The sequence below is a fragment of the Palaemon carinicauda genome, chromosome 1, assembly GCF_036898095.1.
Source record: "Palaemon carinicauda isolate YSFRI2023 chromosome 1, ASM3689809v2, whole genome shotgun sequence".
In the NCBI taxonomy this organism is placed as follows: Eukaryota; Metazoa; Arthropoda; class Malacostraca; order Decapoda; family Palaemonidae; genus Palaemon; species Palaemon carinicauda.
In genome coordinates this window covers 70,320,348-70,342,178 of record NC_090725.1, presented here as the reverse complement: position 1 = coordinate 70,342,178, position 21,831 = coordinate 70,320,348, and the positions used below count along the sequence as shown (strand labels likewise).

At 38.0% G+C, this 21,831-nt stretch overlaps 1 protein-coding gene and 1 long non-coding RNA gene across 5 annotated transcripts in view; one reads left to right on the top strand and one right to left on the bottom strand.

Annotated features, from left to right (window-relative positions):
* LOC137648848 (uncharacterized) overlaps window positions 1-21,831 on the top strand; it is an 82,590-nt gene that overhangs the window by 8,033 nt on the left and 52,726 nt on the right. The gene's annotated exons all lie outside the window — the stretch shown is intronic.
* The window catches only part of LOC137648870 (uncharacterized), a 215,145-nt gene that overhangs the window by 147,384 nt on the left and 45,930 nt on the right, over window positions 1-21,831 (bottom strand). The window lies entirely within an intron of this gene.

The following is a 21,831-nucleotide window of genomic DNA, read 5'->3' as shown; positions in this document are numbered from 1 at the left end:
TTCTGTGAGTCATGTTCACGCCTCTAACTAGATTTTGGTTTACCTCAAATATAAGAACCTTGGTTCCACACAAAGTTATCCATAACTGTTAGATATAAGAATAAGATTAATACGAAACGAGAAATTTGTGCCAATAATGGTCAAAACACATAAAACAATATAATATATCGGAAAAATATAAGGTATACAGTATGTTTAAGGTAAGAAATTAATACACCATATGATTACCATTATATTTTTGGCATGCAATGATGTCTTACATGTATTCGACAAAAACATAATAAGTACTTTTAATGTGCGCTTGAGAAGTTCATTGTTCCATCCCTCTAATAGGCAATGTAATTTTGAGTTCTGAGACTTCATAAACCAGGAATCGGAGGATCAAAATTTGGAAACTGAAGGGAGAGAAGGCGAAAGAGTTCAGTTTAGTCTATTGTTAGGTAGTAGGTTGGCCAGGGCACCAGCCACCCGTTGAGATACTACCGCTAGAGTTATGGGATCCTTTGACTGGCCAGACAGTACTTCATTGGATCCTTCTCTCTGGTTACGGTTCTTTCCCTTTGCCTACACATACACTGAATAGTCTGGCCTATTCTTTACAGATTTTCTCCTCTGTCCTCATACACCTGACAACACTGAGATTACCAAACAATTCTTCCTCACTCAAGGGGTTAACTACTGCAATGTAATTATTCAGTGGCTACTTTCCCTTAAGTAAGGGTAGAAGAGACTCTTTAGCTATGGTAAGCAGCTCTTCTAGGAGAAGGACACTCCAAAATCAAACCATTGTTCTCTATTCTTAGGTAGTGCTATAGCCTCTGTACCATGGTCTTCCACTGTCTTGGGTTAGAGTTCTCTTGCTTGAGGGTACACTCAGGCACACTGTTCTATCTAGTTTCTCTTTCTCTTGTTTTGTTGAAGTTTTTATTGTTTATTTAGGAAATATTAATTTTAAAGTTGTTACTATTCTCAAAATATTTTATTTTTCCTTGTTTCCTTTCCTCACTGAGCTATTTTCCCTGTTGGGGCCCCTGGGCTTATAGCATCCTGCTTTTCCAACTAGGGTTGTAGCTTAGCATTTAATAATAATAATAATAATAATAATAATAATAATAATAATAATAATAATAATAATAATAATATTGCGTTTGAGAAAGAGGGGAGTACCGAGAAGTTGGTAAGGTTAATAAGGATTGTGTATAAGGGAATAAGAACCAATGTAAAGACAAACTATGGGGATATGGAGATATTCCCTGCACAGGTGGGCCTTCACCCTTGACCAGACCCGAGTCAATCTTGTGCCTCGCCCTTATAGGCTTTTTGACACCAGATTCAAGGAACAGCGAAGAATTATGGGAACTGATGGTTGCAGATGATTTAGTCATTATAGCACACACAGAAGGAGAACTCAAGAAATGTTTTTCTTTTGTTATGGAAAAGATCCCTAGGAAGGAAAGGATTGAATGTGAACATTGGAAAAAGAGCTAATAATTTGTAGTAAAGAAGGGTGTGATAGTAAACAGAAGTGCTAAAACAGAACGATGAATTTAACTACCTAGGATCAATAATAACAGAATAGGGGTTAATGATAAAGCAGTGAGACAGTGAAATAATAATAGGGAAGTGGGGAATATGGGGAAAGGAAGAGTACCCCTGGATACAATCCCTTTTATAGCCCAGAGGCAGGTACTCGGGAAGGGAAAGATTAAGGAAATAGGGAGAAAGAGAAGTACAGGAGAAGAATAAGAGAGGGGGGCAGACCCTCTTGCGATATTAGGGAATTGGTATTATTATTAGTTTTTCCTTCAGAGTGAAAGATGCATGGCAAAAATGGGGTTAAGTAACTAGTTTAAGCATGAAAATATCACTAAGGCTCAAAATGAAGATTTATAAGACAGTTACTAGGCCCATTGAACAGAAACTTGTGCACTAGGAAGAAAGAGGAGGACTGTTGGAAAGAGCAGAGATGAGAATGATGAGATGGAGTGCTAGAATATCACTACTGGAAACGAGAGTAAAGATATAAGAAGAATATACACTATATGCAATGTAGAGGAGAAGCCTAGGAAATCTCGTCTTAGATACTATGACCATGTAATAAGAAGGAAGGAGATGGAACCAGTCAACAGAGCTTAGGTAGGACGACTGTGGGGAGTCTGGATCAAATGGATGGATGTGTTGAGGCAGGATATAGGCGAGGTGAGACTGGTGCAAGATGCAAGATGTTATGTAGAGGAGAAAGCCTAGGAAATCTCGTCTTAGATACAATGACCATGTAATAAGAAGGAAGGAGATGGAACCAGTCAACAGAGCTTAGGTAGGACGACTGTGGGGAGTCTGGATCAAATGGATGGATGTGTTGAGGCAGGATATAGGCGAGGTGAGACTGGTGCAAGATGCAAGATGTTATGTAGAGGAGAAAGCCTAGGAAATCTCGTCTTAGATACAATGACCATGTAATAAGAAGGAAGGAGATGGAACCAGTCAACAGAGCTTAGGTAGGACGACTGTGGGGAGTCTGGATCAAATGGATGGATGTGTTGAGGCAGGATATAGGCGAGGTGAGACTGGTGCAAGATGCAAGATGTTATGTAGAGGAGAAAGCCTAGGAAATCTCGTCTTAGATACAATGACCATGTAATAAGAAGGAAGGAGATGGAACCAGTCAACAGAGCTTAGGTAAGACGACTGTGGGGAGTCTGTGGATCAAATGGATGGATGTGTTGAGGCAGGATGTTGGCGAGGTGAGACTGGTGGAAGATGCAAGGAATAGAAAGATGGAAAATGTTGACTCGAACGCCTGACCCCGCAATACAATGTGATTGATAAGGTCGATAGAAGAGGACTTCATAAATCATGCTGCACACTTTATTATTTATTTAATTTACAAAAAAAGTGTTTCAAATGGATTTGAAACAGTTTAGAAGAATACTGTGCTGAAAATCTGATGAAATCACCATTTTTTTTTCCTTTGGTAATTTCCTCAAAATACTATTTGAAGTGTTACTTATATCTCTGCAAAAGAAGTGTTGCAAATGTTAACTGTGGTGGCCATTAATACTGATGACAATCAGAGCCCAATTTGTTGGAAACCCACACTTCTCAAGAGGAACTTAGCTAGGCTAGTATGGATGTACGTAACATCTTCATTGAAGAAATGGCTAATGTGAAGGGCCCAATTAAATGCAGCACAAAAAGAAAAAGAAAAAAAAAAGCGGGGGGGGGGGGAGAGCACCAAGCATGAATGACAAGCAAACACGAAAAACTTAAATTTTTACTCGAATAATTTTGGAGGCTTCTCCATCAAAGAATTAAATATGCAAAATCTCGATTAGCAAAGGTAAAGGGATGAATTTGCCGTATTTTCAATCACTAGAGTATTCGAGACTTTTTGTTTTACATATAATGAAAATTTACCAATTATTTTTGCCAGAATGTAAAGAGATCTAGCAGTGTGAGACTCCATATTGCTTTACTTATAGGACTGTTTTCCTGATCCTATCACGCAAATAAACCCTAAGCACTACAAGACCTACAAGATCTGTAGGTCCTGTAGTGCATCTACATCTGAAGAAATTCTCAGTAAATAGATATCATATGAACAGAGCTGATTTTTCTACCAACTAAACAACTTTACGCCATTCTTCTTTATGAAAAGAGATATTATATACTGTAATAAAAAAATTTTTTGCAGAAGACATCCTATAAATGCCCCAGTCAATATCTTATGAAATGCGTGCTTAATATAAAAAGAAATCACACAATCCAAATAATAACTATAATTAACTGTCAATTTTTACATCTAATAAAAGCATATTACTCTTTAGTATACATCATTATAGACAATTACTCATCAGCTGCAAAACGAAAATACCATAAAATTCTAGACAATGGCAAATCATAGAAAATGCTCAACACTCAGAGCTAATAGGCAGTCACCACAAAAGGCTGGTATTCACGTCCCTAAAAACCATGTGCTAGACAACCCTGAGCTATTCAGTAATTAAAAAGCATATGTTGCTATACATTAAAGGAGAAATCAAGATTGACTCTCTCTCTCTCCCTCTCTCTCTCTCTCTCTCTCTCTCTCTCTCTCTCTCTCTCTCTCTCTCTCTCTCTCTCTCGCGCGCATATTGTAATCAACTCTTCTTTCAATTCTTAGCCAGATATTGCTCATAGAAAATGGATGTCTCCCCAGAGGCAAGTTTTTAGAAAGGTGTTTCCTTATTTGTAAGCCTCTCCATTACCATTATATAGAATGGTATCTAGAATTTATGCTTAAAACCAAGCACTGGAACCCAGGAGATTACTTAGCGCTGCAGTGAACTTTTAGTGAAATTAAGTTATGAATAAAGAATAAAACTAATGAAAAACTGATTAAGAACAAAAATTGACTGATAATTAAAGTGCTTAAAGTGAGGATGCATATAAATACGTTTATTATTATTGATATTATTACTATCCAAGCTACAACCCTAATTGAAAAAGCAAGATGCTATAAGCCCAGGGGCTCCAATAGGGAAAAATAGCCCAGTGAGGAAAGGAAATAAGGAAATAAAAAACTGAAGAGAACAAATTAACAATAAATCATTCTAAAAAAAGTAATGTCAAAAGAGATATGTCATATATAAACTATTAACAACGTCAAAAACAAATATGTCATATATAAACTATAAAAAGACTCATGTCCGCCTGGTCAACAAAAAAGCATTTGCTCCAACTTTGAACTTTTGAAATAAAAGAAATAAAAAAAAAAGTTAAATTTCATTATAGATACCAATGTTTTGTAAAAAATACATGACATCAGCAGGGTCAACACTTGGATGTAATATACGTTCTATGCTTCTATCTAAAAGTCCTCGTTTGTGCCATGCTGTATTGTGTTTTCTGCGATGCACAAACACATATTGGACAGAGAGGAGATTCACAATGCATACAGGTTGTTGCAGGTCCCCTTTAGGAGGGTGTGACCGATCCTCAGTACAGACAATTTAACCCTTTTACCCCCAAAGGACATACTGGTACGTTTCACAAAACTCATCCCTTTACCCCCATGTACGTACTGGAACGTCCTTGCAAAAAACCGCTATTTATATTTTTTTGATAACTTTATGAGAAACTTCAAGTATTTTCCAAAAGAATGAGACCAACCTGACCTCTCTATGACGAAAATTAAGTCTGTTAGAGCAATTTTAAAAAAATATATATTGCAAAATGTGCTTGAAAAACAAAATGCCTGGGGGTTAAAGGTTGGAAAGTTCCAAATAGCTTAGGGGTAAAAGGGTTAACTTCCTTCTTCCGATATAGGTGATAAGACGATAGGCGGTGATCAGTAGTGTCTATCTCATTCTTTTCTCTCTATTGTTAACCAACAGTGAAGAAGACTGGCGTGCTTACCATTAATGCTTTATATGTTTCAGTAATCAATTTTTATGAGTGTACAGGATATGGTGAAATGTAATCGCATCTCTTGCTTCTTGGTCGGCAAGCTCCTTACCTGGAATACCGACGGGGGCGGGAACTCAACAGGACTAGACTAATTCCAATTTTAGGGCTAGGCTACATAACCATTCCTGAACTTTCTAACAATCTGATTACTTCTAATTTCTGTACACTTGATCACATATAGCAATTTTAAAATCCTCTAACTAGGAAATTAAATGAAAGAGACTTAAAATATAATTTATATCACTAAAATTGATAACAATAGTTACCTTCCTAGATGCTATTCTCCTACACATTTCTGCATAAAGACAGATCTTATAAAGGGAAGTGCAGCCCTACCGTAAAATTGAAGTGCCTTATTACTGGCATATCAATATCAACCTGAACCCACAAAGTTGGGGATAATTAGAGAGAGATTTATAAATAAGATTCTTTTTCACTGCTGGCAATCAGAGAGGCAAGAGAATTCAAAAGGCGCACTAAGTGTAACTGAAGGAAAATCCCCTAATTAAAATAAGATTCTTTTCACTGCTGGCAATCAGAGAGGCAAGAGAATTCAAAAGGCGCACTAAGTGCAACTGAAGGAAAATCCCCTAATTAAAATAAGATTCTTTTTCACTGCTGGCAATCAGAGAGGCAAGAGAATTCAAAAGGCGCACTAAGTGCAACTGAAGGAAAATCCCTAATTAAAATAAGATTCTTTTTCACTGCTGGCAATCAGAGAGGCAAGAGAATTCAAAAGGCGCACGAAGTGCAACTGAAGGAAAATCCCCTAATTAAAATAAGATTCTTTTTCACTGCTGGCAATCAGAGAGGCAAGAGAATTCAAAAGGCACACGAAGTGCAACTGAAGGAAAATCCCCTAATTACACTTTAAAGTTGAAGTTAATTAAACTAAGTTATACAGCAAGAAGGAAGAAAGGAAGAGGAAAAGGATAAGAAGTGGGTGCAGAGAGAGGCCAAAGAGGGACTGCTTTCATTTGCTACTGTACCAACCGTGTGTCACACGATCGTACATAAATTATTTTGTATATATTATGCTTGTATCTGCGCTCTTCCCTCGCACTAAAAAGAACCAGAATAATCATGTCTCCGGTTTTCCTCTGTAACATTGTCTGTCTTGTGAACATGAAAATGCCTGTTGCCTTGAGGTTTTGTATATAAAGGAGTGTGTTCTATAAAAAGTTACTCAGTTGATTGCTTCCTGCCTTTGAGTCGCAACCTTTCTCTCGGCTCGTCACACTACTGAGGGTACCCTTTAATGCTATGTTTGTTGGCCTGATTACAGGTGAGCACCTTCAATGTTTATACAGTGTGGTACATAATAATCCTAAAATGTGAGAAAGAGTATAGTGGCTCTTGGAACTCTAAGAGAACTTCTAAACTTCCCTACGGAAGCTATCAAATACCTCTACAGGAAAGTGATACTAGTCTTTGCTGAAAATCACTATTCTTCCATACTGTATATTAATTATACTTCCAATGAAGTTTGAACTAGAATTCTTACTGCAATCAATATATTTGTGTGGCTTAGTCCCTGTCCACACTACCGGGCAGTCCCCGACGGGCAAACAGTGATACCAGACCACAATAGTTAATAAGATTGAGGGTTAATTACGTCAGAAGCGGGAAAACCACAGACAGGGATCTGGCATCATAAAGTGTTGCCAGATCCCTGCCTTTAGTTTTCCCGCTTCTGACGTCATCAACCCTCATTTTCACTAACTATTGTGGCCTGGTATCACTGTTTGCCCGTCGGGGACTGCCTGGTAGTGTGGACAGGGCCTTAGAAGGAAGAATCGTCTTCTGGATTTGGCATGAATATATATGGAAACCTTGTTCACTCTGGAAATAAATCCATCTTCTAGTGCCAACTCTGTTTTTTAAGAGCTTAAAAATATATAATCATATTAATTCTCTCTTGGTGTTGCAATAAGTGAAATTGGTGGCTTACAGAATCTCTGAGATATAAAATTCATTATAAAGTCAGCAGATTATCTTTTGCACCAGTTCTCTAGATGATAAATACGAAAATAAAAAAAAAATTGCTCTCCATTAATCTGATTCATTATTTTTCTTAAGATGTCGCAGCTGGCAATAAACACTTATGCGAAGGGAAATTATGTTTCACATATCTCATCCTGCTCTTTGAAGTTGTTCTTTTGCCATAATTCTCAAATGTCATCTACAAGAATAGTTTTTAAAGGTTTTAAAGGTCGCTCATGAATAACAGAGGCAAGGGACAGTGACATTGCCCTATCAATCAGGACAATGCCCTAGAGACTGACCATATATTATATGATCAGCGGCCAAGCCTCCTCTCCACCCAAGCTAGGACCAGGGAGGGCCAGGCAGTGGCTGCTGATGACTCAGCAGATAGACCTATAGGCTCCCCCAAACCCCCCAACCTTAGCTCACATGGATGGTAAAGTTGCAGGCACTAATGGCACTAACGAGTTTGAGCGGGACTCGAACCCCCGACTGGCAAACACCAGGCAGAGACGTTACCAATCAGGCCACAGCATACTTATATAATTGCAGCCTATTCTGCTGGTCTTGGACAAAGTCATGGTATTAGCAAGTTTTGATTCATGTGTTAGTCGCATCTCTTTAGCTAGTAGAGCAACCATATCTTTGGTATATATTTCCCTAAAAGGTTCTTTGGCTGTCTTGAGCCTTCCTTTCTAACCAGTTCTAAGGATTCTTCGTTGTGCCATAATATACTAAGAGATAATGGGTCTTGGAGTGATCCTGATATTTCTAGTTTATCAGACTCAATTTTTTACAAATCAATTAGATGGAATATTCAATGAGAGTATCCATTTCCACATAAAAGTCGCAGGTCTTTGACCGTACAATAGTTATGGGGATCAAGAATACAGCCTTTACGCTTTTCATGGGAGAAAAATCAGAATCTTAATAAGGTTTTACAACAGGATGCCTGAAAACTTTAAATCAATCAATCAATCAATCATGAAATTAACTGCTCCACCAATTCCACCAATAAAAGCTGATCCGTAAATGTCCGTCTCTAGGGCATTATCCTGATTACTAGGACAATGTCACTGTCCCTTGCCTCTGCCATTCATGAGCGACCTTTAAACCTTCAAACTACCAGAATGGATGTCAACATGATCCTGACAAGCCGGACAGTGTAACGACAGAGCTATTCCCAACAACTAACATACAGTATGTGCATGTTCTAAATCAAAGTCACGCCCTTGATATATTTGTATGGCTGGTTCCTTGGTATCTATCGGTCCCAAACGTTATTGAACAGTTGACAAAACCTCAAGACCTCAAACTGTTAGGTTTAAGAATTAACCAGTCTTCATAAGCTGTGTCCCTACTTGATAATAATGACAGCGAAAAGGAATAGGATTGGTTGGACAGCAAAGTAAAAATGAAACATGTAAATCAAAGGTTTCAAGTATGTGTTGAAAAGGTCCCAGTTGTACAATGTAGCAAAACGAATGTTTGGACACAAAGTTAAAAGAAACTAGGTATAAATGAGGTTGAAGTATCAATGAGAGAGAGAGAGAGAGAGAGAGAGAGAGAGAGAGAGAGAGAGAGAGAGAGAGAGGAGAGTGAGAGAGAGAGAGAGAGAGAGAGAGAGAGAGATGGCGATTCGACCTGAATAACATGTGTGCCAAAATAGTTTTCCTTGAAAAACTGATAAGCAATGATTTCTCATCTTCTTTTTAAAAAGAAAATTCTAATCATTGCCAAGATATAATTACAATACTGAACCAACTGAGTCTTATGTTAAGCCATTATATAATGAGGACGAGTGTTACCCTGCTCATAACACACTGACTTAGATTAGATGGAACTGATTACTTCACAGCTTTTTATTTCAGTTATAATATCTGCGTGATTTCAAGTTAAGCGCACGAAAACGCCTTCAGGGAACTTCATCTTAACATAAGCCGGTTTCTCGTGATATAAATAAGGTCACATTCAATTAGCGTTAATTAGAGTTTTCATCCTTTTCTTAGTTACCGTAGACTCAAGATTACCTGGTCGTGTCTGGTTGTATGTTCAAGTAGGGATTCTTTAATTGAGCCATAAGGCGCAGCGCTGGACCGGGGAGGCAATTTGCCACTGTGGGGAAACTTTTATTTAAAATAACAAAATACAATATTTACATTTTGTCAATTAAATAGTTGAACACAGGAATTCCATTGTAACAAGTTTCTTCAATTTTTCCTTATACAAAATTGACGCAAACCATCTCACATAATTTAATCTTCCTCTAAGAAAACCAAGAGGATCATTTTCACTGAGGAGAAACTGGGGAGGAGGCGGTATCGCAGTTGCGAAGAAGAAAAGATCAAGATGATCGACTACAAGATGTGGAAAAAAAAAAAAAAAAAAAGAGCTAGATTGGATTGAATTATAGATTTCAGAACAAATGCCAGGCTTTGGGACCGGTGAGGTCATTTGATACCATGATAGATATTCAAATTCTTAGATTTATGTATGAAAATATCTTGAAACCACGTGAACCCTTAGTCATATACTATTCACACATTCAAGACCTTTTCACACATTCAAAAGACAAAGTAATTAAAAAATAATATGATAATTTCAGGGAAAATTTCGATCTCATGTAGATATTATTATTATTATTATTACTAGCCAAGCTACAACCCTAGTAGGAAAAGCAAGATGCTATAACCCCAAGGGCTCCAACAAGGAAAATAGCCCAGTGAGGAAAGGAAATAAATAAATGATGAGAATAAATTAACAATATATCATTCTAAAAACAGTAACAGCGTCAAAACAGATATGTCCTATATAAACTATTAACAACGTCAAAAACAGATATGTCATCTAAAAACAATAAAAAGACTCATGTCAGCCTGGTCAACATAAAAACATTTGCTCCAACTTTGAACTTTTGAAGTTCTACTGATTCAACTACCCGATTAGGAAGATCATTCCACAACTTGGTAACAGATGGAATAAAGCTTCTAAAATACTGTGTAGTATTGAGCCTCATGATGGAGAAGGCCTGGCTATTAGAATTAACTGCCTGCCTAGTATTACGAACAGGATAGTATTGTCCAGGGAGATCTGAATGTAAAGGATGGTCAGACTTATGAAAAATCTTATGCAACATGCATAATGAACTAATTGAACGACGGTGCCAAAGATTAATATCTAGATCAGGAATAAGAAATTGATTAGACCGTAAGTTTCTGTCCAACAAATTAAGATGAGAATCAGCAGCTGAACATCAGACAGGAGCACAATACTCAAAACAAGGTAGAATGAAAGAATTAAAACACTTCTTCAGAATAGATTGATCACCAAAAATCTTGTAAGACTTTCTCAATAAGCCAATTTTTTGTGCAATTGAAGAAGACACAGACCTAATGTGTTTCTCAAAAGTAAATTTGCTGTCGAGAATCACACCTAAAATTTTAAAAGTCATACAAATTTAAAGAAACATCAATACTGAGATCCGGATGTTGAGAAGCCACCGTCCTTGACCTACTAACAATCATACTTTGAGTTTTATTAGGATTCAACTTCATAGCCCATAATTTGCACCATGCACTAATTTTAGTTAAATCTCTATTAAGGGATTCACCAACCCCAGATCTACATTCAGGGGATGGAATTGATGCAAAGAGAGTAGCATCATCTGCATATGCAACAAGCTTGTTTTCTAGGCCAAACCACATGTCAGTGTATATAGTATGAAAAGTAATGGGCCAAGAACACTACCCTGTGGAACACTGGATATCACATTCCTATACTCACTATGGTGCCCAACAACAACAACTCTTTGAGACCTATTACTTAAAAAATCAATAATAATGCTAAGAAACGACCCACCCACTCCCAACTGTTTCAGTTTGAAAACAAGGGCCTCATGATTAACACGGTCAAAGGCAGCACTAAAATCAAGGCCAATCATACGAACTTCCTGACCACAATCAAGGGATTTCTGTACAGCATTGGAAATTGTAAGAAGGGCATCACATGCTCCAAGGCCTTTACGAAAACCAAATTGCAAACTAGGGAGTAGATGATTACCTTCAGCAAACCTATTAAGACGTTTTGCCAGAAGACATTCAAAAACTTTAGATAATATGGGAGTTATGAAAATTGGGCGGTAATCGGTGGGACTTGAGCTACTACAAACACATTTACATAGAGGAGTAACATTACCAATTCTCCAAGTGCTAAAAGCTCCTCTTCTAGCTAACTTGCGCAAAATAACAAATAACTTTGGAGCTAAGATATCTGCTGTCTTTATAAAAAACAAAGGAAAAATACCATTTGGGTCTACACCTCCATAAGCATCAAGGTCCATCAACAAAGCTTTAATCTCACGAGATCGAAAAGCTAAACTAGTTAGTTTAGCCTCAGGAAAACAGGGATGAGGAAGTTCAACTTTTTCATTACTCTGTTTACTGTCAAAAACATCAGTCAAAAGGGTTGCCTTTTCCTTTGGACAGTGAGTGACGGAGCCATCTGGTTTAAGTAAAGGAGGAACTGTTTCATCTACACCAAAGAGTGCAGATTTAAGGGTAGACCACCATTTAAGTTCCTATGATGTACCAGAAAGGGTTTCTTTTATGGTTACATTGTACTCCTTTTCAATTGGGGCATAAACTCTCTGAGCAAAAGCTCGAAGCTGAGTATAGTTGTTCCAGGTCAAATCTGATCTGTTACCCTTCCAAAGGTGATAAGCCTCCTGCTTCTCCAAATAAGCACGTCTACAATCATCATTGAACCACGGTTTGTCCTTCACTCGGTACCTAAGCACACGAGAAGGGATACGCCTATCAATTATGTTGACTAGATTCTCATTCAAAGGGACAACAGGATCTACACTACTATATAATTGTGACCAATTCAAGCACAAAAGAGCATGCAAAATCCCATTCCAATCTGCTTGGGATTTCATATAAATTTTGCAAGAGTATGATATATCAGGGACAGGCTTCTCAGTCTTCACTACTAATGAAATCAAGGCATGATCAGATGTCCCGACTGGAAACATACTCAACAACAGAATTTGTATCACCAACATCTGAAGTATCAGTGACTGATCTGTTGTCGAGATGGAATTTCCGACACTGAATTACAAATTTTCAGCAGAACATCAAAATGTCCTCATCCAACAGTGATCAGTCACAATATGCACATCATCTAAATTGCGTTTGTGTGAGGCTGTTATGACCGATCCTTAGTCTGGTTAAAATAACTTTACGCATTTTGGATGCTAGAAACTTTATTAAGCCAAAGCTATTGGCTCACTAAACCTAATACTTTTATATTTCCCATTATGAGCGCAGAGGGGAGATCGCCAAACCTCTTGCCATTTTCTTGAAATCTAGTACCTAATGGGTATCTTCACACCGAAGAGGGAATCCTCCTTTATAAATCAAGTTTCATTTAATGCTGCGGCTTTCACTTTCCCACATGAAAACGATCCCATAGAAATTCAACAGCTTTCAGACGACAGATATAGCCACTCTACAGCTCTCCGAACTGATGGATAAACGCTATTAAAGCATTTTAGAATGTCTAAAATCATTCCACTATCGGAGTCATAGTATGAAACAATTGTCTCTTTGGGGAACTTCGTGAAGCAACGATGGGATTCCAAGAGTATAACCTAAGAATTGTATGCTCTCAAACGTACAGCATCTTGTTAGATAATTCATTAAATCTGATTTAATTTCAACAAACAGACACACGTTATTCCATTTATTTCGAGGGATATAAAATGAAATATATACCATTTGAACTGTGAAGTGTACAGAAAAATTGGTCAAGGTGAGCGAATGAAATTCTCTTCTCACAGCTTTTAATTTTAAATGTACAATATAAGTATAAATATATATATATATATATATATATATATATATATATATATATATATATATATATATATATATATAATGTGTGTGTGTGTGTATATATATATATATATACATATATATATAATTATATAAATATATATATATATATATATATATACATATATATACATATATATAATTATATAATTATATATACATATACAGTATATATGTATATATATAAGTATATATACAGTAATATATATATATATATATATATATATATATATATATATATATATATATGTATATATATATATATATATTTATAAATATATATATGTATATATATATATGTATATATATATTTATAAATATATATATATATATATATATATATATATATATATATATATATATATTTATACATATATATATATATATATATATATATATATATATATATATATATATATATATATATTTATACATATATATATATATATTTATATATATACATATATTTATATACACATATATATTTATATATATACATACATATATATATATATATATATATATATATATATATATATATATATATATATATATATATATATATGGGTGTGTGTATAGATACATACATATATATGTGTGTGTGTGTGTGTGTGTGTGTAAGGATTCTCCAAAGGGGTGTTGTTATGGTGGATCAGACGCTCTCCTCTTAATGGAATGTGGGATGGGCCAACACTGAAGCACTAATTATTCTCAATTATCATTAAAGAGACACAAACACAACAGATCAAGAGAATAACAGGTTGGTAAACAAGAAGAAAATAAGACATTATGCAATATCAAATAATAATTCATAATGGAAGAAAATCTTGTACGGGAGGTAAGAATGATTGAAGCGTTTTCTAAAAGATAGTTAACATTTTAGAATAAGAGTTAATCTACCGTGGAAAATAGATCTACCGGGTGATATTCTAGTAATTACATTTAACTAAGTGGTAGTTTAGCTATAATTACAATTCACACTCATACTCTAATGACCCTCAACTGCCTTTAAGGTCACAAACTTATTCCTTCTTGAGAGATTTGACAACTTGTGGTGGTCTATATTATTATTGTTATTACTTACGAAGCTACAACCCTAGTTAGAAAAGCAGGATGCTATAACCCCGGAGGCTCTAATGGGGAAAATAGCCCAGTGAAGAAAGGAAATAAAGAAATAAACTACAAAAGAAGTTTAAGAACAATAACAACATTAAAATAAATCTTACATTTATAAACTATAAAAACTTTAAAATAACAAAAAGATAAACAAAATATATTAGTGTACCCAAGTGTACCCAGAAGCAAGCGAACTCTAACCCAAGACAGTAGAAGACCATTGCACAGAGGCTATGGCACTATCCAAGACAAGAGAACAAAGGTTAGATTTTGGAGTGTTCTTCTAGAAGAGCTGCTTAACATAGCTAAAGAGTCTCCTCTACACTTACCAAGAGGAAAGTAGCCACTGGACAATTATAGTCCAGTAGTTGACCTCTTGGGTGAAGAAGAATTGTTTGGTAATCTCAGTGTTGTAAAGTGTATGAGGAAATAGGAGAATATGTTAAGAATAGGCCAGACTATTCTGTGTAATTATATGCAAAGGAGAAATCAGCCGTGACCAGAGAGAAGTATCCAATGTGGTAATTGGTCAGTCGAAGGATCAAATGTGGTAATTGGTCAGTCAAAGGATCCAATAACTCTCTAGCGCTAGAATCTCAATGGGTGGCTGATGCCTTAGCCAACCTACTACCTACAAATTATGCAGGGATTTAAAAAACGTTGCGGCTGAGAGAGAGAGAGAGAGAGAGAGAGAGAGAGAGAGAGAGAGAGAGAGAGAGAGAGAGAGAGAGAGAGAGAAATTTGTAATACGTTATAGATTACTATGAATTAACAGAAACGATTCGGGATTTCAAAATCCCTCAAAAAGCACTTACCATCTTAGCAACAGAAGTGTAGACTGTGGGGGCGAGAGGCACAGATGAAGTCTTCACCTTACTTAACAAGTAAGTATATAGTACGGGAATGAGATTACGAAATCATAATCCATTTTGATTGATCCATCCCTAAATTAAGTAATCTTTATTAATTGGTTAATATATTGTAAACAGTCTGGCGTCATAACTGCTAGATCATAAACCCAAAATAATTAAAATGTTTAAAAACCTAGAGACATTATCAAAACTGTAAAACAGAAACAAAAGAAATATTACACATACATTATAACCGGGAATGAAATATCTTTGAAAGATATTTCAAAGAATTCATGAGCAAAGTTTTCTCTAAAAAATCCGTCATCTCCACTTAGAGCCTCTAATAGAATAAAGTTCATATAAAACCAACACTGTTCAGGCCACAAATTTCAAATTGTTTTTTTATTGTAGGTATAAAACATTTACAATATAACTAAAATTACATAATAGTGAAAAAATGCCGATCGAAAAAGAAGTTACGCATGGAGATCCCATCTTTCCTAAATCCTTCACACTGCGCCTAGTAGTTTTAAGAATTTAGATTGAGAAAATGGAGAAATTAACATTACCTTAAGAACTTAACATTTGAAGATGACATGGTTCTATTTAGTGAATCAAGGGAGGAATTGCAAAAGATAATAGAAGATTTGAAGACAAGCAGAAATATAGGACTGAAAATGAATATGAGGAAAACTAAGTTGTTGATAAATGAAAATGCAGAGACAAGAAGTAAGGGTTATGGCCCAACCTCTAGAGATTGTTAGTACATATACATACTTTGGACAGACAATAAGTGTCTTCCCCAGTACATGAGACTGAAATTAAAAGCATTAGATGGAGAGGCTTTGGTAAAAAAAAAATGAGATTATTGAAGTAAATTTTCATTCTCTATAAAAAAGAATAGTATTTCATCAGGAGTTCCTACCACTATTAATTTATACATATAAAATTAGTGTCTTACTAAAGCCTGAGAACATAAGCTACACTACAAAAAAAGACAAGGATATTTTGCAAAATCAATCTATCTTTTCCATTTTGGCTTTTTACAGTGTTTTTTGTCATTTTTAATGTGTTTGGAATGAAATGATTTTAATGACCAGTTACAGTTTTATTTATAATTTTAGCTACAACAAACAGAGATCTTAGGAAAGTATCCAAAGAGAAAATTTCCACTTTGGGAAAAGTGAGTTCGCGCACATCACACCCTAATCCAGCCCATCTCAGTATCTTGTGTGACCTCCTCTGGCTTTAATACAAGCCCTACACCACCTTGGCATACTCTGGAATAAACTGTCAATAGCTGTATGGTCCTGTCCTTAGTGAGGGCAGCTCTGAGCACATTGGTGTTGGTTGGAGAAGGAAGATGTCGAAGATCGAGATCTGGTAAACAAGCTGCCTAGTCCGTACGGAGGATTCTCTGTATTCAGACAGTCCTACACCATCCTTGCTCGATGGATTCGTGCACTGACGTCCATTACCAGAAAATCAGTGCCCACAGCCCCAGCATAGGCATGAACAGTGGGGAAGATAATGTCATCCCAGAACAGGAGCACTAATCACCTCTTGCTGGAACACATGAAGGTCTGTGCAACCCCGAACACTGATCCCTGCCCATGCCAATGCCATAACAGATGGTCCAACAAAATATCGGGCTCAACAATAGCACACTGCACAAGAAATTCCCCACGGGCCCTACACACACACTGGCATCTGTCGTTTGTGGAGACATAAAATCTGGACTCGTTGATGGAGATCTTGAAGGCGGTGAAGTGGTTGTCTATTAGGGTGTCAACTTTGGTCATCAGGTCTTTCATGGCCAAGGTATCGTCATCAACGAAGGTGGCACTTACAGGTTCAGATAGATGTCGTACTCAAAGGGCACGAAGTATATTCACTTCCCGAGGAGAGCTGTCTGTGGCAGGTTACTAGTGAACGATACTGGTCATTTACCCGAGGAAGAGCTAAGCCTTTTTGTCCCCAACAGTTGTTGCGAGTTGAAAAAACTTGGCTAAACGGGCAGCTATCAATGGTGAGTACTGATCCAGGAGGTACATTTTTAGGGCGTCATACTCTATTGCAGCGTCCCCTTGGTCACAAAGCTAATCGGAGATTTCCAGAGAAGGTGCTAGAGGATCACCGCGAAGACATAGACTGCTTTGCTGCTTGAGCCAGTCACACCCTTGATGCAAAACTGAACTTTGGCACGCTAAAACCAGGGAAACACTTCTCTACTGGGTAAGGACAGTTGTTTCTTTGATGAACCGTGGATAGAAGAGTCAGGGTTGGTGGGTGGCATCGTCAAAGAGTAGGGCACAGCGGTAAGCAGGAAGGTGGTGGGCTGCTGGTCACCCCAGGGTCACCAATGTGGCAGGCAGTGACTAGGTCTTAACAGAAAGATGGGCTGGACATGACTGTTCTATCACCGTGACATAACAATTTTATATACAAACGGTTGAGGATAACAATGACATATAACTTTAACAATATGAAACATTCAATGACAAGCTTAAAGAGGTTTATTTATTATCAGTGCAGGAGAGAGCAAGTGCGTATGAAATACACATGCATTACACTGTACTCCATCGGGTCCTGTAAGGCGGGCTGGGACCAGCAATGCCATAATGAATATTACCATCACATTTCATGGTGTATAAAAGCAGCATAAGCTATACAACGCAAATAAAATCAATTTATAATAAATATTTGCCGATTATTAAATGCCCTTGTAATTTTCTTACTTTTAATAACAATAAAAGGACACATTTCTTCTTATATGTGACAGTAAAGTTTTACAGCGCTGCCACATACTTTCTCAGGCGTTAAGCTGACCCCAGGGCATAAACATGTCAAACAGCCTGTGTCTCCATAAAGAAGGCTCAATCAAAACAGTCCGTAAGGAGTGTGCCGCCCTACAAAGAATATGGAAGGAAGTCCTTGTTTTTGCATTCGCCTTCATCCCCAGGCTTGAGAAATAGTTCATAGGTTTGGGAAGTACTTTTCCAAAGAAAATGCAAACCATGGACCCATTTTGGATGTTAGAAAAACATTGAAATACACCTCAGAAGCAACAGTGATACCGCAGAGGGCAATCAGCAAGATTGCAAAGAAGGAAAAGTAACGGAAGTGAGATACAGCAAATCAATTTCCGTTGAACAGAAGAAGCATCAACTGAGATGAATTTGACAAGAGCATTTTGTATAGAACAGTTTTGGACTTTTACGCAAGAAACGAAGTATCAACTTGATAAAAAGCTGGATTAAAAGAAAATATTTGGTCTAAATCTCTCTCCACAAAGTTCCTCGCGAAATTGGCTTTCGATACAGCAAAGTTCATCATCATCATCATCTCCTATGCCTATTGACGCAAAGAGCCTCGAATAGATTTCGCCAGTCATCCCTTTTCAAATAGCATGGTTAATGGAAGAAAATTATTACTAGAGAGAGATGATGTAGCCTCAGCCAGAATTACGTTTTCAAGAGAAATGAAGGCATTGAAAGCGAGACTTTAATTAACCAAAACCCCGTCGTTGGGAAATGTTGGATTGACACCAATTCTGAAAATGCCACTGATATTAGACCTCCTTCATGAGTTTGTTCCAAACTGTGCACTTGTTTTCCAGGCTAAAAACGATGGCAATTACCACAAAGATGAATCATACCGTATTCAAGGAGTGGTTCATTTCACAATTAATTCCCACTATCCCGCCATCATCGGTCATAGTGATGGACAATGCATCCTATCATTCTTTCCAAATTGATAAGCCACCTACTGTGTGTTTATAGAGGCAAACATCAGTGATAAAGACGTAACAAACTTGAAAAGTATTTGTCCACACTGTGTAGATTAAGCCATTATGGCCAAGACAACTATATTGCAAATGGAGGAGGAATTGAAAATGAAAGACCTTTGTGCATAAACATGAAGAAAAAATCATTGAATTGGAACGCCAAATTGCAAAACTCCTTGCGAACGCAGAAAATTCCCCCCAGACCACTGATCTCACCGAGTAAGTGGATAATCTAGTGATGAATATGGAATCAATTAAATTAACATTTCAAACACTGGTGGACCCAAAATAAAGAGAAAATGACATATGCTGACAGAGTTAAATAAAAAAACCTACTAGTAATTAAATTGACTAAAGTGTACCAACCGTGTGTCACACGATCGTACATAGTTCATTTTGTGTATATATTATGCTTGTATCTTCGCTCTTCCCTCGCACTAAAAAGAGCCTGAATAAACATGTCTGTTTTTCTCACCGGTAACGGCGTCGATTTTGAACACAAAATTTCTTGTTGCCTTGAGCTTTTGTATATAAAGGAGAGTGTTCTATAATAAACTCACTCAGCTGCTTTCATCCTGTCTTTGAGTCACAACCTTCTCTCGGCCCGTCACATTGGTGACCCCGGAAGTCGACTCGCTCCTCCCGCCTTCCACACCCCCTCGCCCCTCCATCGTTGGAACTATGGCGGACTCTATGGAAGTTGGTACTATGGCGGACTCTATGGAAGTTGGTGCTGCGGCTGCCCCATTGAAACTTTCATCATTCGCCAGCGGAGAGGCGTTTGCTTGGTTTCAGCGCACAGAAGTCCAGTTTCGCATCAAGGGTGTGACTCGCTCAACCACCAAAGCAGAATATGTTCTCGCGGCGATACCGAGGACACCTTCCCGGAAATATCCGACTGGCTTTGTGAACAAGGAGACACCCCAATAGCGTATGACGCCCTCAAAACATACCTTCTGCAGCAGTACTTGCCGTCGCCAGCCGCCTGTATAGCAAAGCTTTTTCAGCTCTCTCAACAACCGTTGGGGGACCAAAGTGCTTTGCTCGCCCTCAGGAAAATGACCAGTATCGCTCGCCTGCAACCTGCCACAGACGGCTCTCCTCGTGAGGTGAACCTATTTCGTGCCCTTTGGGTGTGCCATTTACCCGAACCTGTACGCGCTGCCATACCCGATGTCGATAGTTTACCCATAAAGGACTTGATGACCACAGCCGACGCCCTTATGGACAGCCACTTCAAGACCTCCATCAACGCATCCACCCCTGACGAAGAGGACGCCTATTCAACGTCAACCGAAGCTGACGTGAACACCGTAAGAAATACACGCCTACCCCGTTACGTGCCAAAGCAGCGACAAAGCCACCCACCACTCGCTCGCGCCCCAACCAACAACTTCTACAGCCACTTATTACCTCCCATCCGCAGCAGTTTTGCTACTACCACTTCAGATTCGGGGCAACCGCGAAGAAATGTGCCAAGGATTGTCAGTGGCCAAAAACATGTAAGTAGGCCATCGCTTGTGGCGGTGGCCTCCCGTGTTTCTAATCTTTTCTTTTTACATGATGCAGGAACAGGCATGCGATTTTTGGTAGAAACGGGTGCTTGTCATTCTCTTTTGCCAAGGGAACTCTTCAGGACACGACGTAGTCTGTCTACGTCTGCCGACGTCTGCTTGGTAGCTGCCAACGGATCTGCGATACCCACCTACGGTTACGAGAACCTCACATTATCGTTCGGAAATGGTAAATTCAGTTGGAAGTTTCTCGTTGCTGACATCACACTGCCAATCCTCGGTGCGGTTTTCCTCTCTCATTTCCACCTTCTGGTTGATGTCGCCCACCGACGATTGGTAACGCAAACTCGTACTTGTCGACACCTCTTCAACCCGCCCCCTCCAACCTCGCTCTCCACATCAGCGCACCCACGGATGCCTGCACCCACGGATGCCTACGCCCACCTCCTCACGTCGTACCCGGAAGTTTTCCGTCCAGAACTTCCCCAAACGCCCATGGCCCCTGCCAAGCACGGTATTTATCACCATATCAAGACGACGGGACCCCCAGTCTTCGCAAAATTCCGACGTCTGGCACCCTAACAATTGACAGCCGCCAAACAGATGTTCGCTGAAATATGATATTTTAATTATAAAATAAATTTTTGAATATACTTACCCGGTGAATATATAATAGCTGCAACTCTGTTGCTCGACAGATACATACAGTAAAAACTCACCAGCGATCGCTATACAGGTTGCGGGTGTGCCCACCAGCGCCAACTGTCGGCCAGATACCACTCTCGATGTAAACAAAGACTCAATTTCTTCTCATCCCACTGCGTCTCTATTGGGGAGGAAGGGAGGGTCGTTTAATTTATATATTCACCGGGTAAGTATATTCAAAAATTTATTTTATAATTAAAATATCATTTTTAAATATTTAACTTAGCCGGTGAATATATAATAGCTGATTCACACCCAAGGAGGTGGGTAGAGACCAGAGTTAAATATGTTTACATCGTATAAGCTAAGAGTTTTTTTTATTTCATTTTGACAGTTATCAATATAACAAAACCAAAATAAATAGGTACCTGGTAAGGAAGTCGACTTAGACGATTACTCTGCCTTGTAAGTACGTCTTCCTTACGGAGCCCAGCGATCCTCTTAGGATGCTGACAGACCCCCAGGAGCTGAAGTATCAAGGGCTGCAACCCATACAACAGGACCTCATCAAACCCCTAATCTGGGCGCTC